The sequence below is a fragment of the Balearica regulorum genome, chromosome 14 (genome assembly GCF_011004875.1).
Source record: "Balearica regulorum gibbericeps isolate bBalReg1 chromosome 14, bBalReg1.pri, whole genome shotgun sequence".
NCBI classification, from domain to species: domain Eukaryota; kingdom Metazoa; phylum Chordata; class Aves; order Gruiformes; family Gruidae; genus Balearica; species Balearica regulorum.
Window position 1 is genome coordinate 19,665,641 of NC_046197.1, and position 13,461 is coordinate 19,679,101.

General features: G+C 49.8%; 1 long non-coding RNA gene across 1 annotated transcript; it reads right to left on the reverse strand.

Annotated features, from left to right (window-relative positions):
* Positions 1 to 4,906: 4,906 nt before the first annotated feature.
* LOC142603820 (uncharacterized) lies at positions 4,907 to 12,919 on the reverse strand. The gene is made up of 3 exons (XR_012837695.1): positions 12,428 to 12,919; positions 12,076 to 12,321; positions 4,907 to 4,983 (listed from the first exon to the last, which is right to left on the reverse strand). It is a non-coding gene; the product is annotated as an uncharacterized LOC142603820 (long non-coding RNA).
* Positions 12,920 to 13,461: the final 542 nt, after the last annotated feature.

A 13,461-nucleotide genomic window follows, 5' to 3' on the forward strand; every position in this document is an offset into this window, starting at 1 on the left:
CCGCTCCTATTGAGCCGCCGCCACGTTTGAAGCCCCGCCCCCGCCCCCGCCCCTCCTGCCGTAATGCCGCGAGTAGCGGCGCACAGCCGGCCCCTCAGCCCCGCCCTTCCCACGATCACCTCAGGGCCCTGAGGCGCGGCCGTGGGGTTGGGCCCGGTCTGGGAGCGGCGTGTTTCACCGTTAAAAGCGGATTCCACAGAGAAATTAACCACCAGCTGTAAATCCTGCTTGCTTTCTAAAACCTGCCCGCCTGGCTCTGAAAGCCTTCCCTGAGGGCTCGCCGCTCCTGCTGCTCCGGCACCACCCGCGCTGCCGCTGAGCCAGCCTGAGTTGGGGTAGCTCCGTTGCCCAACGTCTCGTCATCAGCCTTAGGCAGCTGGTCATCTCATATGGAGAAAGAAAATGATGTCTAAAAGGGATATATCTCATGACTGGAATGTGACAAGAACGTACGGGCAGGGTGTGACGGGTTAAGGAAGGAATGGCCAGTCTCCATGTGGCCACGGGCGGCCTGGGCACCGCCACGGAACGGCCTGGGCCCCTGCTGTGGATCGTGGGGTCACGGCACACCTTCGGGCAAGGATGGACTCCAGGGCTGAGGCATAGACGGAGCTGAAACAAAGCCAGAGAAGATTCTTTTCCCAGCTCTCTGGGAACATCTCATCAAATTCTTTCCCCCACACAAGCCAGTATTCACACCAATTCAGAGCGACCATCATGATTACCAATCATCGTAACAATTACCTTAGCCAAAAATAACAATAATTTTTTAATATTAGAGTCAGAAACCAAATCAGACCATACAAGACACCAAGAACAAGCTACCTCTTGCTTTCCAGACTCAGTCCACCATTACAAGTCCATTTGCTGAACAGAGATCTAGCAAAATGTGACTAAAAAGGCAAGCTTTGGGGAGATGACTTAGCAGATCAGAACCCATGTGGAAAATAGGGAAATAGGTATCTAACATAAGGGTGCAATTTCACTGAAGCTTTTAGCAACTGCTAATACTGTAAACCATAATAAAAGGGCCCGGCTGTCTAGTCACCAGAACATCCTAACAGAGCTCCATATGTTGCACATACATACACTTAGTACATTAACATTTGTTTGGGTGAAGTTAATTTCCATCATATGTTTAGAAAAGATTGTGTTACTGTCAACGAAAGAAGCAATCTGTAAGTCTGTGACAGCATTAAAGAGATTAGTATTAATCTTCGGAGACAATGATGTGATTCAGAGCCAGATTTCTTAATCAGTTCTGATGCTTCTTGGGTTTTTAACCTATTTTTATTATAGGCTTTCTGTTCTTATGGAGAAATAGAGGTTTTTTTCCCCTCTGTTTTAGTGGAAAGGACTAAAAAAGTGTTTGTAGAGGTGTCGTGGTTTTACCCCAGCTGGCAGCTGAGAACCACGCAGCCGCTCGTTCACTCCCTCCCCATCGGGATGGGGGAGAGAATTGGAAGAGTTAAAGTGAGAAAACTCGTGGGTTGAGATAAAGACAGTTTAATAGGTAAAGCAAAAGCCGCGTGCACAAGCAAAGCAAAGCAAGGAATTCATTCACCACTTCCCATGGGCAGGCAGGTGTTCAGCCATCTCCAGGAAAGCAGGGCTCTGTCACGCGTAACGGTTACTTGGGAAGACAAACGCCATTGCTCTGAACGCCGCCGCCCCCCCTCTCTCTTCCCCCAAGCTCCTTATAAACTGAGCATGACGTCATATAGTATGGAATATCCCTTTGGTCTGTTTGGGTCACCTGTCCTGTCTGTGTCTCCTCCCAACTTCTTGTCCACCCCCAGCCATCCCGCTGGCAGGGCAGTGCAAGAAGCAGAAAAGGCCTTGGCCCCGTGTAAACACTGCTCAACAATAAGTCCATAGAACAAAAACATCTCTACATTATCAATGCTGTCTCCAGCACAAATCCAAAACATATCCCCACACTAGCTACTATGAAGAAAATCAATCCTCTCAGCTGAAATCAGGACAAGAGGGAACACACGAACACATGAATCTGTCTTGGCTCATGTGAATAACCAGCTGTGCAGTCCTTTTCACTGCATGTACAGACCATATGATGTAGTATTAGCACAGAGAGCCTTGACTATTTAATGTTTCTAAATACCATATTAAGTGTTGCTCTATAAAGTACCAGTTTTGCTTTAGCCATACTGGCTTTGAGATTACATTAAGTTGCTGGGCTTGCAGAGTGGCCCTGGCTGGCACCAGGAGCATGTCTCAGGTTAAAACCAGCTCCTTTTCTTCTGCCCCTGGAATGAGGGTGAGAGATTTCTGGTAGAAGAGAAGAAGGAGGAGACACTGCTCGCTAAGCTGTGGGCGAGGGAGAGGAGGGGGCAATGGCTTGAGGTGGTTTTTAACATCTGATTCTCCCAGACCAGGTTGATGTCCCTTCAGCACAACCCCAGCTGGCACGTGGAGGGCTGCGACATGGAGATCTGGTTTAAAATCAGGAGAATCAAGTATCCTGTGAGTGTTTCAGGCCCTCACCTTCCTTAAAATTGGAGTCAAAATCCCTTTGCAGAGAGCTTGGCTGCCAGATGCACACACAAGTATTTTTGGATGCCCCCTTGTCTCTCACATTGCAAGGCTTTTGTCCGAGACCTTAGAGGAGGAAATATTAAAACTAGCTAAGAGTACTTACATAGTGCAGTATAGTATTTCCCATAAAACAATGCATTGAGTCATAATGGAGGAGGCAGGGATATGTCTGGATACCAGAACTCTTTCTGACCTCAGCGGAGCTCAGCTTTCTCCCTGAAACTGTAGCTAAAAGGTACATATGTAAAAAAAACCTCGTACATGAATACATTCTAAATTTAGCTGTGTGTCTGTTGCTCTTCCTTTGTATTTTATGAATGAAAAAGTAATCACACCAGATCCTAGAAGAGCAAGAATGGAAGCCAAAACCTGTGGAATGCCAGCATCCTCTCTGTGCTGTTCAAAGATTTCGCCAAAAGTCTGACCAGTGTCTTTACATCTACCATCACTAGAGGATCATGCTACGCTATGGAAATGGCGTCTGCTGACATATTGTCTAATTAGTAGTCTTACAAGCTGAGGATTTGGCGCACCAAAGGAAATGCAAACTCCATTGTCGATGACGGGTAGAAGGGAAAGACAGGGTGGGTGCAGGTGACTCGGCTGGACCTCTGGGCTCAGCACCAGTCTTAGTCACTGTCTGGTGCCCAGCTGACAGCAAAATCATGGAGCGTTTGCTGATAGCAAAGTTCCCAAGCATTTGTCAGGAAGCCATCCTGAATCAGAACTCCTGAGCCTTGGAGAAACATGGTCCATCACCAGGAAAAGGTGGGACGAAGATGCAAGATTGGCCAAACACGGGAAAAAGGCTACGCAGCCGGACGTACTTACCTCACTACCAACCGACTTGGGTACAATTTCCTCTTTGAATGATACATGGTGCACAGCAGCAATGGAAAGCTATACCAGGTTACTGCAGATCCCTCGTGCAGCAGCACAGCCCCCCCAGCCCACTGCTCCACGCGCATGTGCTGCTCCTCTGGCATCTGCTCTCTGGATTGCAAGTAAATTTGTGCAGCAGCCAGCTCAGGCCAAGCTCAGATGTCTCTGTACGGGGCTGCCCTGCGCAGGCTAAACAAACCCACAGTGTGTGAAACACTGCGATGACAATTCTACTGCGCTTTGTCCTCTGACAAAACTCAGAGACCTTGGCTGCAGAGAACCTCCTGCTCTGAACGTTTCCCAAACAGCCAGACCTGTGCCAGGGTCCTCCTGGAAAGGGCAAAAGCCCCTTTGTGCTTACACTGGTTTGGGAGCTCGGTCCTGAGCCACGCTGACACTGGTGCACAGCTGAGCTGAGCAGACCAGGAGGCTGCAGGCAGCATTCAGTGTTATTCAAGATTGTACCCCTTGAGGACACCAAAGTGCAACCAAGAGAAAGGAAAAGATGGGATTGATTTGTTAAATTCTGCTGCAGATAAGCTAGAGGAGAGTTAACGTGAGATAAACACACAGCGTGCAGATGGAAAAGGTCTGTCATACCGAGCAGTAGCTCCAGCTGTCTCTGTGCCAGGTCTGGGAAACTCAAGCTGGATTCGCCGAGAGTGTCGGGAAGACGAGCCCAAGGAGGAATCCGACGGCTCGTGTTCCTGTTTAATGTAATTATGGTACAGTCGAGGCTGGTCTGGCAGCGTTCTGAACCGTGCCCAGCTGCACGTTCACAAGGCCATTCAATCTTCTGCAAACATAGAAATAACTAGTAATTGCCCGACTAGCTTATTTAAAACTGCCTGTGTGCATCCATACAGAATTAGAAATGTCTGACTGCAGGGAGGGGAAAAGACACGTATTCTCCCCTTCTTATCTTATTTAAAATGTCACCGCCCATATTTTAATTAGATCTTCCAAATTGTCCAGGGATGCCCAAAAGAACCAGGGGACATAGGGATGCAAATCGTGACCCTTGCTAAGCATTGAAGGGGCTTGCAGGGAGCAAGGCAGCTTTTGTAAATGATGTTCCAGTATTCCGCTCCAAAATCTGTCCGTGGGCACTTAGGGCGGGCAGCGCTGCAAAAGTCCTGAGCGACTGCAACCCAGATCATTTACATGCATAGGAGGCACTGTCCAGGTTGAAACATGTTTTAATTTATGCCCACATTTTATGCTTTTTAATCAAAATTTGGCCCCCTCCTCATCAAATGAGTAAGCTCTTTTGTAAACTTGGCTAGCAGGAATGATGAATCACCCTGTGTTCCTTGTTTGAACTAAAGGGAAAATACTGCAAGCCGTGGGAGCCCAAGGGAAGATGCTGATAGCTGCAGCGAGGTTCGGCAGCAGCCCCAGCTGTGGCAGACAGACACATTCCCATCTCCCCGTGTCACCGCACGTGTGTAAGCGATGGGGAATGTACCTGGGTGGCTGGCAAGCACGGAGCTGCTGAGTGTTGCCTGTCTGACCTCTGTGTTCACCACATAACTGTATTTGTCACTGTTAACAGAAAGAAACAAAGGCTTTGAAGTAAGGCAGCCAGACCACCCCGGCCGAAGCTCTGAAAGCAACCTGCAAGAGATTTAGCCTCGCAACACGTTTAACATAGAGGTTTGCCCAGGAGAAGCACATTTTGACACAGAATAGGGAAAGTCCAAGAGGGAGCGTGGAAGAGGACTCAGGTCATCCCACGCCGTGCTGTGCAGACCTTCCTCCCCACGTGCACTGGATTTTAACACATATTTTGTACAAGACTGAGCGGCCAACATAAAGCAGGCTCTGTGAGTCATTCTTTCGCAGAGTCCAGCAAAAATCAAATCCAGAAATAGGAAAGGCCAGCCAGTCACATTATTCCTTTTAGGTTCAGGGAAAGATATAGTTAAGAAATGTGGGTAAAAGACATTGCAAGACCATGAAAAAAAAAATAAATCTCAACCTGGATTTTATTTAGGCTACTAATTAGTGGACGAAAAGCCAGACCTTAAAAAACCCACATATTGAACCAGGCTGAAGCCAGATCAGAATGAAACCTTTCTCTCCAGAGAGAGGATAATTTGCAGTCACTGTGCTTTAGGTGGCTATCATTTCAGGGCATAGCTCCTTCTATGTGTGTGGGTTTTCCACATGGAACTGAGATATATTTATCCAGAAGAGATTCCACAAATGAGGGAAGGGTCACCGCATCTCTTTTTTTGTACTAAAGGGAGCAGCCCAGGCAAACGCTGTTAGCAGGCTCCGGGGTTTCACTGCTGACCAGCTCCAGCGCTATCAGCTCCCTATCCTCACTCATTGTGCATCAGCCTGGGCTGGCTTCTCACGTCCCTTCTTCGCACACAACCTAGTTTACAGACACCTTAGAAGGGAAACGCAGCTGATGAAAAATGCTCATGCAGAGGATGTGTTAGCTTTGTGCTGAGATTCTGAAATCTCAGATCTCAGAATTAAAATCCCAGGGAGGACGACAGCATCCTTCCTAAATTTGATTGATCGCAGGTCTATGTTCGACGCTGACGGAGCAATGTTCACTCACGACCTCTAGGCCTGCCAGCAATGAGCAAAAGGAACACATCTTTCCTCCATCTGCAGAGCACTTGGTTCTTCAGCTTCTCATCCTTCTCACACATGACATCCCTTCATTTGTGTTCCGTGTCACTTGTGGCTCATGCGCAGCCTCCCAGGTCAGGAGGTGCCAGGGTCAGTCTTCTTCCCAGAGGTCTCTCCTCTTCTGTCCGACCAGGAATTGCTCCTGCAAAGGATCTTTTCAGAATTCCCATTTCCGTATTGAAGCAGGGCAACCCTGGCAGCATTAGTCCTGACCCTTCCTCTGAGCAGCAGCATCTGCACAGCAAAATGCAGCAGTGGAACCGCTGACTTCTAGAGTTCCAGAAATCCTTTCTGGCACATCACTCGATTTTAAAAATATTTGGCTGACTTGAACAGTAGATCTTTATTCCTTCCCAGGCAGAAGAAGAAGTACAGTGTGTGCACTGTATGCTCAGCGTAAGTAAACAGTGAATGCCTGAGCATGGACAGAGGTAGAGGTATGAAATAAGGCAGTGAATTCCTTTCACTTCAGCTGCTGGAAGGGGAAAGCACATCTTCTACATATACCCGTGCTCCAATTCCGTATGTAAATTCACACCGTGCACTTGCTAGGGTTATTTCCGAGAAAATGCTTTTCCTTACTCTGCCTGTGATAGGACACACGAGGCAGTTCATTTCTGGCATGATCCAGGGGAAGTGTGGGAGTCAGAGACTTCTCCCATAATGACTGGTTCTACATAAAGAGCCTGTGGTGGGAGCACCATTCGGCTCCTTATTTTCTAGGCACATTTGAATAAAGAGCTTAAATCAGGACGGGGTGTGTTCTTCCCTTACATTATAAAAGCATCAACAAAAAGAGAAAGGAAGAAGTAGACAGGCAAGGGATTTAAAATGCAACTGCAAGAAATGTAATTCCATATCTGTAAAGAGTATATACACTTAATTTCTGATGTTTGAGCAGATTCAAGGGTTCTTTATAGGCGTTTCCATAAGTCCTGATATAATTGTGATGACATAACTGTGTGTTTTTATTTCCTAGTCTGGTCTTAGTTATATATGTCTTTACTTCAGCTCTATTTAGCAGTCACTGAGCTGAGGTATTCTAGTTAATGAAGATTTAAAGCTCCATGGTTAACGCAGACAAACAACCAAGCAGCTAACAGTATCTGCTGCAAACGTAGAAAATGTCCCTTGGCTTTTTACTTTCTCTAGAGCTGGATGGAAATTCAAAAGAAAATGAAATTATATTTTCTCATTTCTGATTCAAGAAGCACATTAAAATACCACAAAATAAATCTTCATTCACCTTTCCAGTCTGCTGAATCTGGCTTATATTGCATGTATAGGTGTGACAGTGGAAACTTATCTTGAGAAAAATAATGTTGGACCTACAGACAACTCTTCAGCTAGTATAAATTGTAAAACCCTACTAATTTCAAGAGAATTACTCTAATTAGCAAAGTTTCAAGCCCCAAGAGACGAAGCTATTTTTAATTAGCTGTGGATCAGACCCTGGTATTGTGGCCTAACATGTTGTCCCTGTAATGATTTTGAGGACCGAAAAATTAAATGAATCACTCTGGGCAAAACTAGTATTTGTGTTTGGTTTTCTTTAAGGATGCAGCTTGTGGCACCGCTTTGGAGCTGTGGTTTTACGCTGCAGGGCACACGCTGCCGGAGAGCAGCCAGCGCTGAAGGGCAGCCCAGGGAACCGGCCACGGCTGCCCAGCTCCCGCGAGGCCTTGCGTACCGGGATCTGCCCTTTCCACATCGCTTTTAGGGATCATTTTGGTGCAGGAGATTAAAGGACACTCTTGGGCTATTGGAAAGTTCTCTTAGAGCCATTTGGCCGGGCAAAGCGACTTTTCATGCCTCGCTGTGGCAGTATCACCTGTTTATTTCGCAGGAGCCATCCCAAGGCAATGCTGTGGTTTCTAACATCAGCTCAGCGCAGCATTGGCCTCGCGCTGCCACCCGGCTCTCCGCAGGACCCCTGGGAAATGTCCCTAAAATGTCACTGCTGGCCTAGGGCTGCAGCTGCGCTTCCTCCCGTGAGGGAGGTGTTTCGGCTGTTCTGCCCCAGCCCCGGCGTGTGGCCAAGGCAGCCCACCGACCCTCTCCCACGGGGGCAAAACCCCTCTTTTTTCACGGTGCAGAACTAAATAAGGTTCCTAATATTTTATTAACTCCTCATTAGTTATTGCCTCACTGAGCTGTACCTCGGTGAAAGCTGGCACTAACCTTCACCCCCGGGGCCACAAACAGCTCAGCTTTACATCCTGCTGGGGACCCATGAGCTCTCACCGCAGCCAGGGTCACCGAAAAACATACCCCGGCTGCTCCGGGACACTGCACGGCCCGCAGAACCACCCTCCCTTTCCCCTCCGGCAGGCCACGTCCTCTGACTCATTCCCTAAATTGCAAGTTTTCACCCCGTGCCCGCCCTCGGAGAGCACCGACGCCCGAGCACGGAGAGCGGCCGGAGCTGCTTCACCCGGTGCCGGTCTGAAACCTGCCCGTGCGGGCAGGGCCCGGGCCCGCTGCTCCGGCGGCTGCCGGGCTGCGATCCCCGGAGCGGCCGGGAGGGAGCAGGCCGAGCTCGGCCCGCGGGGCGGCTCCGGGGCCTTCCCTCCCCGCAGCGCTCCAGGGGGGCCACGGCCGGGCACGGACACGGGGGGGGGCTCGGCTGCCCTTGGGAAGCTGCAGCGGGCACGGGAGGAGAGCAAAGGCTCGGGCCGAAGGGCTCCCCCCACAAGGCTGGGGCTGATAAACACATCAGGCTTAGTTTGCTGCAGATGAAGCTTGAAATTACTATTTTAATACCAAGCTGCTGATATTATTATTTTAATATCAACTCCTGCAAGCAGCACGAGTAACCTGCCAGCCGGCTTTTGGAGGAGTTTGGGCTGACGTCTTCAGGAAAGGGCAGGACCACCCAGATCCCCGATCAACCAGATCTGTCACCCTCTGGAGCAGGGTGAGGGACTGGATGCCTCGTCTGGCCCTGCGTTCCCATGCATCCATTTCCAGCTTAAACACTTCCACAGCTGAAACTGAAATAACATTGAAATAACATTTTTCTTGCTGTAGGTGCTCAGAACAATTCCATTTACCCCCCGAGTCGTGCTGGCTCAGCACGGCCATGGTAAACCCGTTATTATCCCCAAAGGGAAGAGTCTCGGCCAGCCAAGGAAGCAGAACTGGGTAATATGCAAGTTTTTGTTACCTCACGTGACACTTAAATATAAACTTGCATTTTGCCAACATGTTGTGACTACACATGTGAGCAATATATTTCACTATGCATCACATCAATAATTTTTGACATGATACCAGTACCACACACAGTTTGGGTACGGACAAAGTAACTCTAGCACAAAGTTCAGAAAAGTAGATTTAATGCTTCCAACGGTTCTGTTATAACCCAACTGGAAAATGATGGGTATTTCTGTATTTAGGATGTGTGCCATTCTTCTTTTAAAGTAAAAGAAGGGAAGTATGTCCTGCAAAACCTGAGGATCCCGACCTTGTCCTTAAAACCATTAAACATACCCAAATACAGACCAGTGATTGACTCAGCAGCTTGATAGTGAACAGAGAATCAGTGGCCACGGGATGGGTAATGCCACGGGCATTCTCCTGATCTTGACAGAATTATTTTGGATTAATGTGATTCAGCTGCTCCCCCCAGGCTGTCAGTGCAGGACCCCAGGCTGGCTATGAAGGGAGGACAGTTTGTGACGGCCTCTGTGAGTCACTGGCACGAGCAGAGCAATGTCCCGACGGCATAAGCCGCTGCCGTGGCTCCTGCTAAATGCAGCTTTTGTCACCGCTTCGCCAGGGTGGCCAGGAAACAAGCCAGCGGGAAAGAATGAGCTCCCCTTCGGCTCTCCCTGCCAGGGACCTGCAGAAACTGTGTGGCCTGAAAGGGCCTGTTTCTAAATTAATTTACTTAAATTGGCACAGTCGCTTTCTGGGTGGGAATTCAGGTGTGAATTCAGGGAAGGCCGTGTTAGCTGCTCTGCATCTGACCTCACACCGGCAGCCAGGAGTTGCATCACAGACTGCTGGCTGAAATCGTGACTGAGACACAGCACGACTATTTCTTTGCGTGGTCTTAGAGACGCTTTCGGAAGGAAGGCAAAGTGAATCGACACCAAAGTTCACCGTATTACTGCCTGGACTTTACCCTGCATCCCCGCCCCTCTTTCAGCCGTGAGATGAGCATCAGCTCCTCTCCCTGTGGCCAGGCCCTGCTGGCCCCAGCTCTGGACCGCTGTGCAGCGGGGGCTGCGCACGCCTGGGGCTCCGATGGAGCCGTCACCGGCAAAGGGCTCAGATCCGTGGCGGCGGTGCCCTACACCCTCCTGGCCTTGGTTTTGGGGTGTCTGCAGCAGGAGGGCATGAGGGAAGCAGAGAGGAATCATGCAGAAGGAGAAGGGATGGAGTCACCCACAAACCCTATGCGGAGCACGGCCGAGATGGGGGGACGCACCGCCCGCTGCCCTGGGTCGGACCTCCCCTCCCCTCCCCTCCCCTCCCCTCCCCTCCCCTCCCCATGGCCGCCCTCGGCCGCTTGCTCGGCACAAGCAGAGCCGACACACGCACAGTCCGCATGTAACCTCCACCCCTTGGGAGAGAGCAGAGGAGCCGGGGCTGAAATCCTTCTTGAGAGAGAAAGTAAAAAAGGAATGTAACACAGCTCCTGAAAGCTAACACAGGCACATAGTGCAAAGGGCAATGAATACGTTAAAAACACAGCAGGAATTTCGCCAGTCCTGTGCAGACGCTCCCATCAGCTGGGTTTGTTTCTCACCACAGTACAGTATGTTTAATACACCCTCCCTCCAAGATTTTTTAAAAGCATTTTTAAAACTCCTGTGGAAAGCGGCCAGCAGCTGTGACGCTACCTAATAAAGGCAGGCCCCGCCGGGAGGGCCTGACAGCCCATCCATAACCCCGCTCCCTCCTGCACAGCCCCGGCCGATAAGGCTGACTCAGCCGGCCGAGGTCTTGCTCAGCGCCGCCGTCATGGGCCTCCGGCTCAAAGCCGAGGGAGTCGTGGCGTGATCGCCCCACCCTGCCTTGGGAAAATCGCTCCTCCGTGCTAGCTCAAGCTTTTTATTCCTCCTCCTCTATTGATACGATGTTTGGCTGTGCGTTTCGGTGATGCATCACACATGTGTAAGCCAGCAGAAGACTGAATTCCCACCAGCTTTGAAGAAACAGTAATTTTTGAGTGTCCACCATGGGGGCTGTGGGGAACGCACTTCTCACTGGGTGTTTTCTGTGCCTTGATGCAGCTGGGGCGGCAGCCGAACTGGAGCATCACTGCCCTGCACTCGCCTGCCTTGTGTTTGTGCAGGTGGAAATGCCCCGACGAAGAAATGATGGGAGCCGGCTCCTCGCCGTGGCCTCACTGCGAAGCTGTACAAGTCCATAGTTTGGTGCTAATCAAATCTGACCAGCTGTCCCTTAGCTCAGAGTGGATCCCAGTGGGTGCTGGTGGGAAAGAACTTGGGGCTGGAGCTGGGTGTGATGCTGAGCTCCGTTCCGCCAGCGGCGGTGGGAACCAGCCCTGGATTTTCAGTGCCTGCATCAGCACCGGGGAGCTCGGCAGGACACGTGTGGGGCAGTTTGACCTGCCTGCTCCGCCGGGGCTCGGCGTTTTTATAGCTGCAGATGTGCTCGCTAACCACAGCAGCGTTCAGCTCCTCTTTGAACCCTGCTCATTCCTAAATAAAAGCAACCAAGGGATAAGGCTGTGAGATGAAAAGCCAGTGCATCTCACATCTGGGTACAGACTGCAGAAGGTCTCGTGCATTTGTACGTAAGATTTTTATGTGGGCTGAAGGTGAATAGAGCCTTTCATTTCTTGATGAAGTATTTTTCTCACAGAAAGTCACACAAAAAGAGAAAGAGAGGAATACATAGTCCTATTTATTAATGCAAGTGCATGAAAAATCACGTACAATATCAGATTATATTATGAGACAGTCATAAGAGGGACAATTTATAGTTAAAGGTCAAAAGAAATGAAAGACTAACCCGCAGAGCAGCTCTTGGCCTTTCGTGTCTCATTCTTCTGCTATGTCATTGTTTAAAGACAGAATTCTGGGCATTCTCCACAACAGGCGGCCTTCCGCCATCTGATGTGCCGTATTTCTGGTTTGAGCTCCCGTTCCCACGGCAACAAAACTCAACAACATTATTGGTATTTTCCATATGATCATGCAATTTCCCCTCTGCCTGCAGCTCAGAGGGGAAGAGCACCGAAATCAATGGAGTGAAAGGCTGTAAAGCAGAAATGCGTGACGGGGGTCAGTTCTGGTGTTACAGCTCCGTTTCCAGTCAGTTCTTTAACAGCATCAGGTTCTCCAGGTGTTCTCCAAACACCTACCTTGGGATGGTTATGTGGTTCAAGCTGCTCCCTCCACCGTGGGAACCTTCACGGACGGGTTATCGCATGACACATCCCCAGCACAGGACTGTCACCCACAGGGTGAAGCTGTCCTCAGAGTGGTGATAGTAAAACTCTGTTTTACACACAGACATCTCTAAATGCCACTTTTGCTCCTTAAATAAAGGCAGATTTTTTTAAAACCAAAAGCAGAAGGGGGAAAAGTCTGATTTTGAACCTCAGTTACAACCCATCAACACTGCGAGATCACACTCGGCATGCCAAAAAGTGGAATCGTCGAAGAAAGGTCATTTACTTCACGGCTCTGCCCCGGAAAAGCATCAGCGTGCAAGACGCACAGCCACACCGGCTGGCTCCTTCGCTCACCTCCTACAAAGCTCTCCTGCTTACGCTCCAGCGCGGTGCTGTGCGGCCGGCGGGGCTCACCCGGAGCTGGTGATTTATTTCCCCCCACCAATTCTCAACAGAAGTGACCGGTTGTTCCTCACTTTGCAGCCGTGCGCTTTCCGTACTTGGTACGTATCCCCACTGAGCTGGATCTTACTTATTTCAGACGCTTCACTCTAAGGAGCTTGCAGCCTCTTGTAGCTTTGTGTCTTCTCCAGCTCTGATAAACAGCATGCCTGCCCTCGGCATGTTGCATTGCCTTTCCATAACGGCACTCAAGGCTGGAGGACTTGTCTTCCACTGGAGACAGGCTGCTCCCTGGGTGACCTACATGTGGAAGTCAACAGCCTACAGCCAGACAAACCCCGTCCGGAGCGCCTGTGCTTCTAAGGAGTTAGTCCCGAGTGTCTACCCCAGAGTATCTGTGGTCGTACAGTACTAACCCGTAAGTCAGTCCAGCGAGAAGACAGCGAGTGGCCCAAATGAAGCTGCTGGTCTGACACTTCTCTCCATCTGAGGGGATTTTTTTTTTTTTTCCTTGGGGGTTTCATACTGGATGAGTCACTTTTCCTTTTAACCTCACTGCTCTGAGTGCATGGATGTACATCTGTCATCCCGGCCACAGC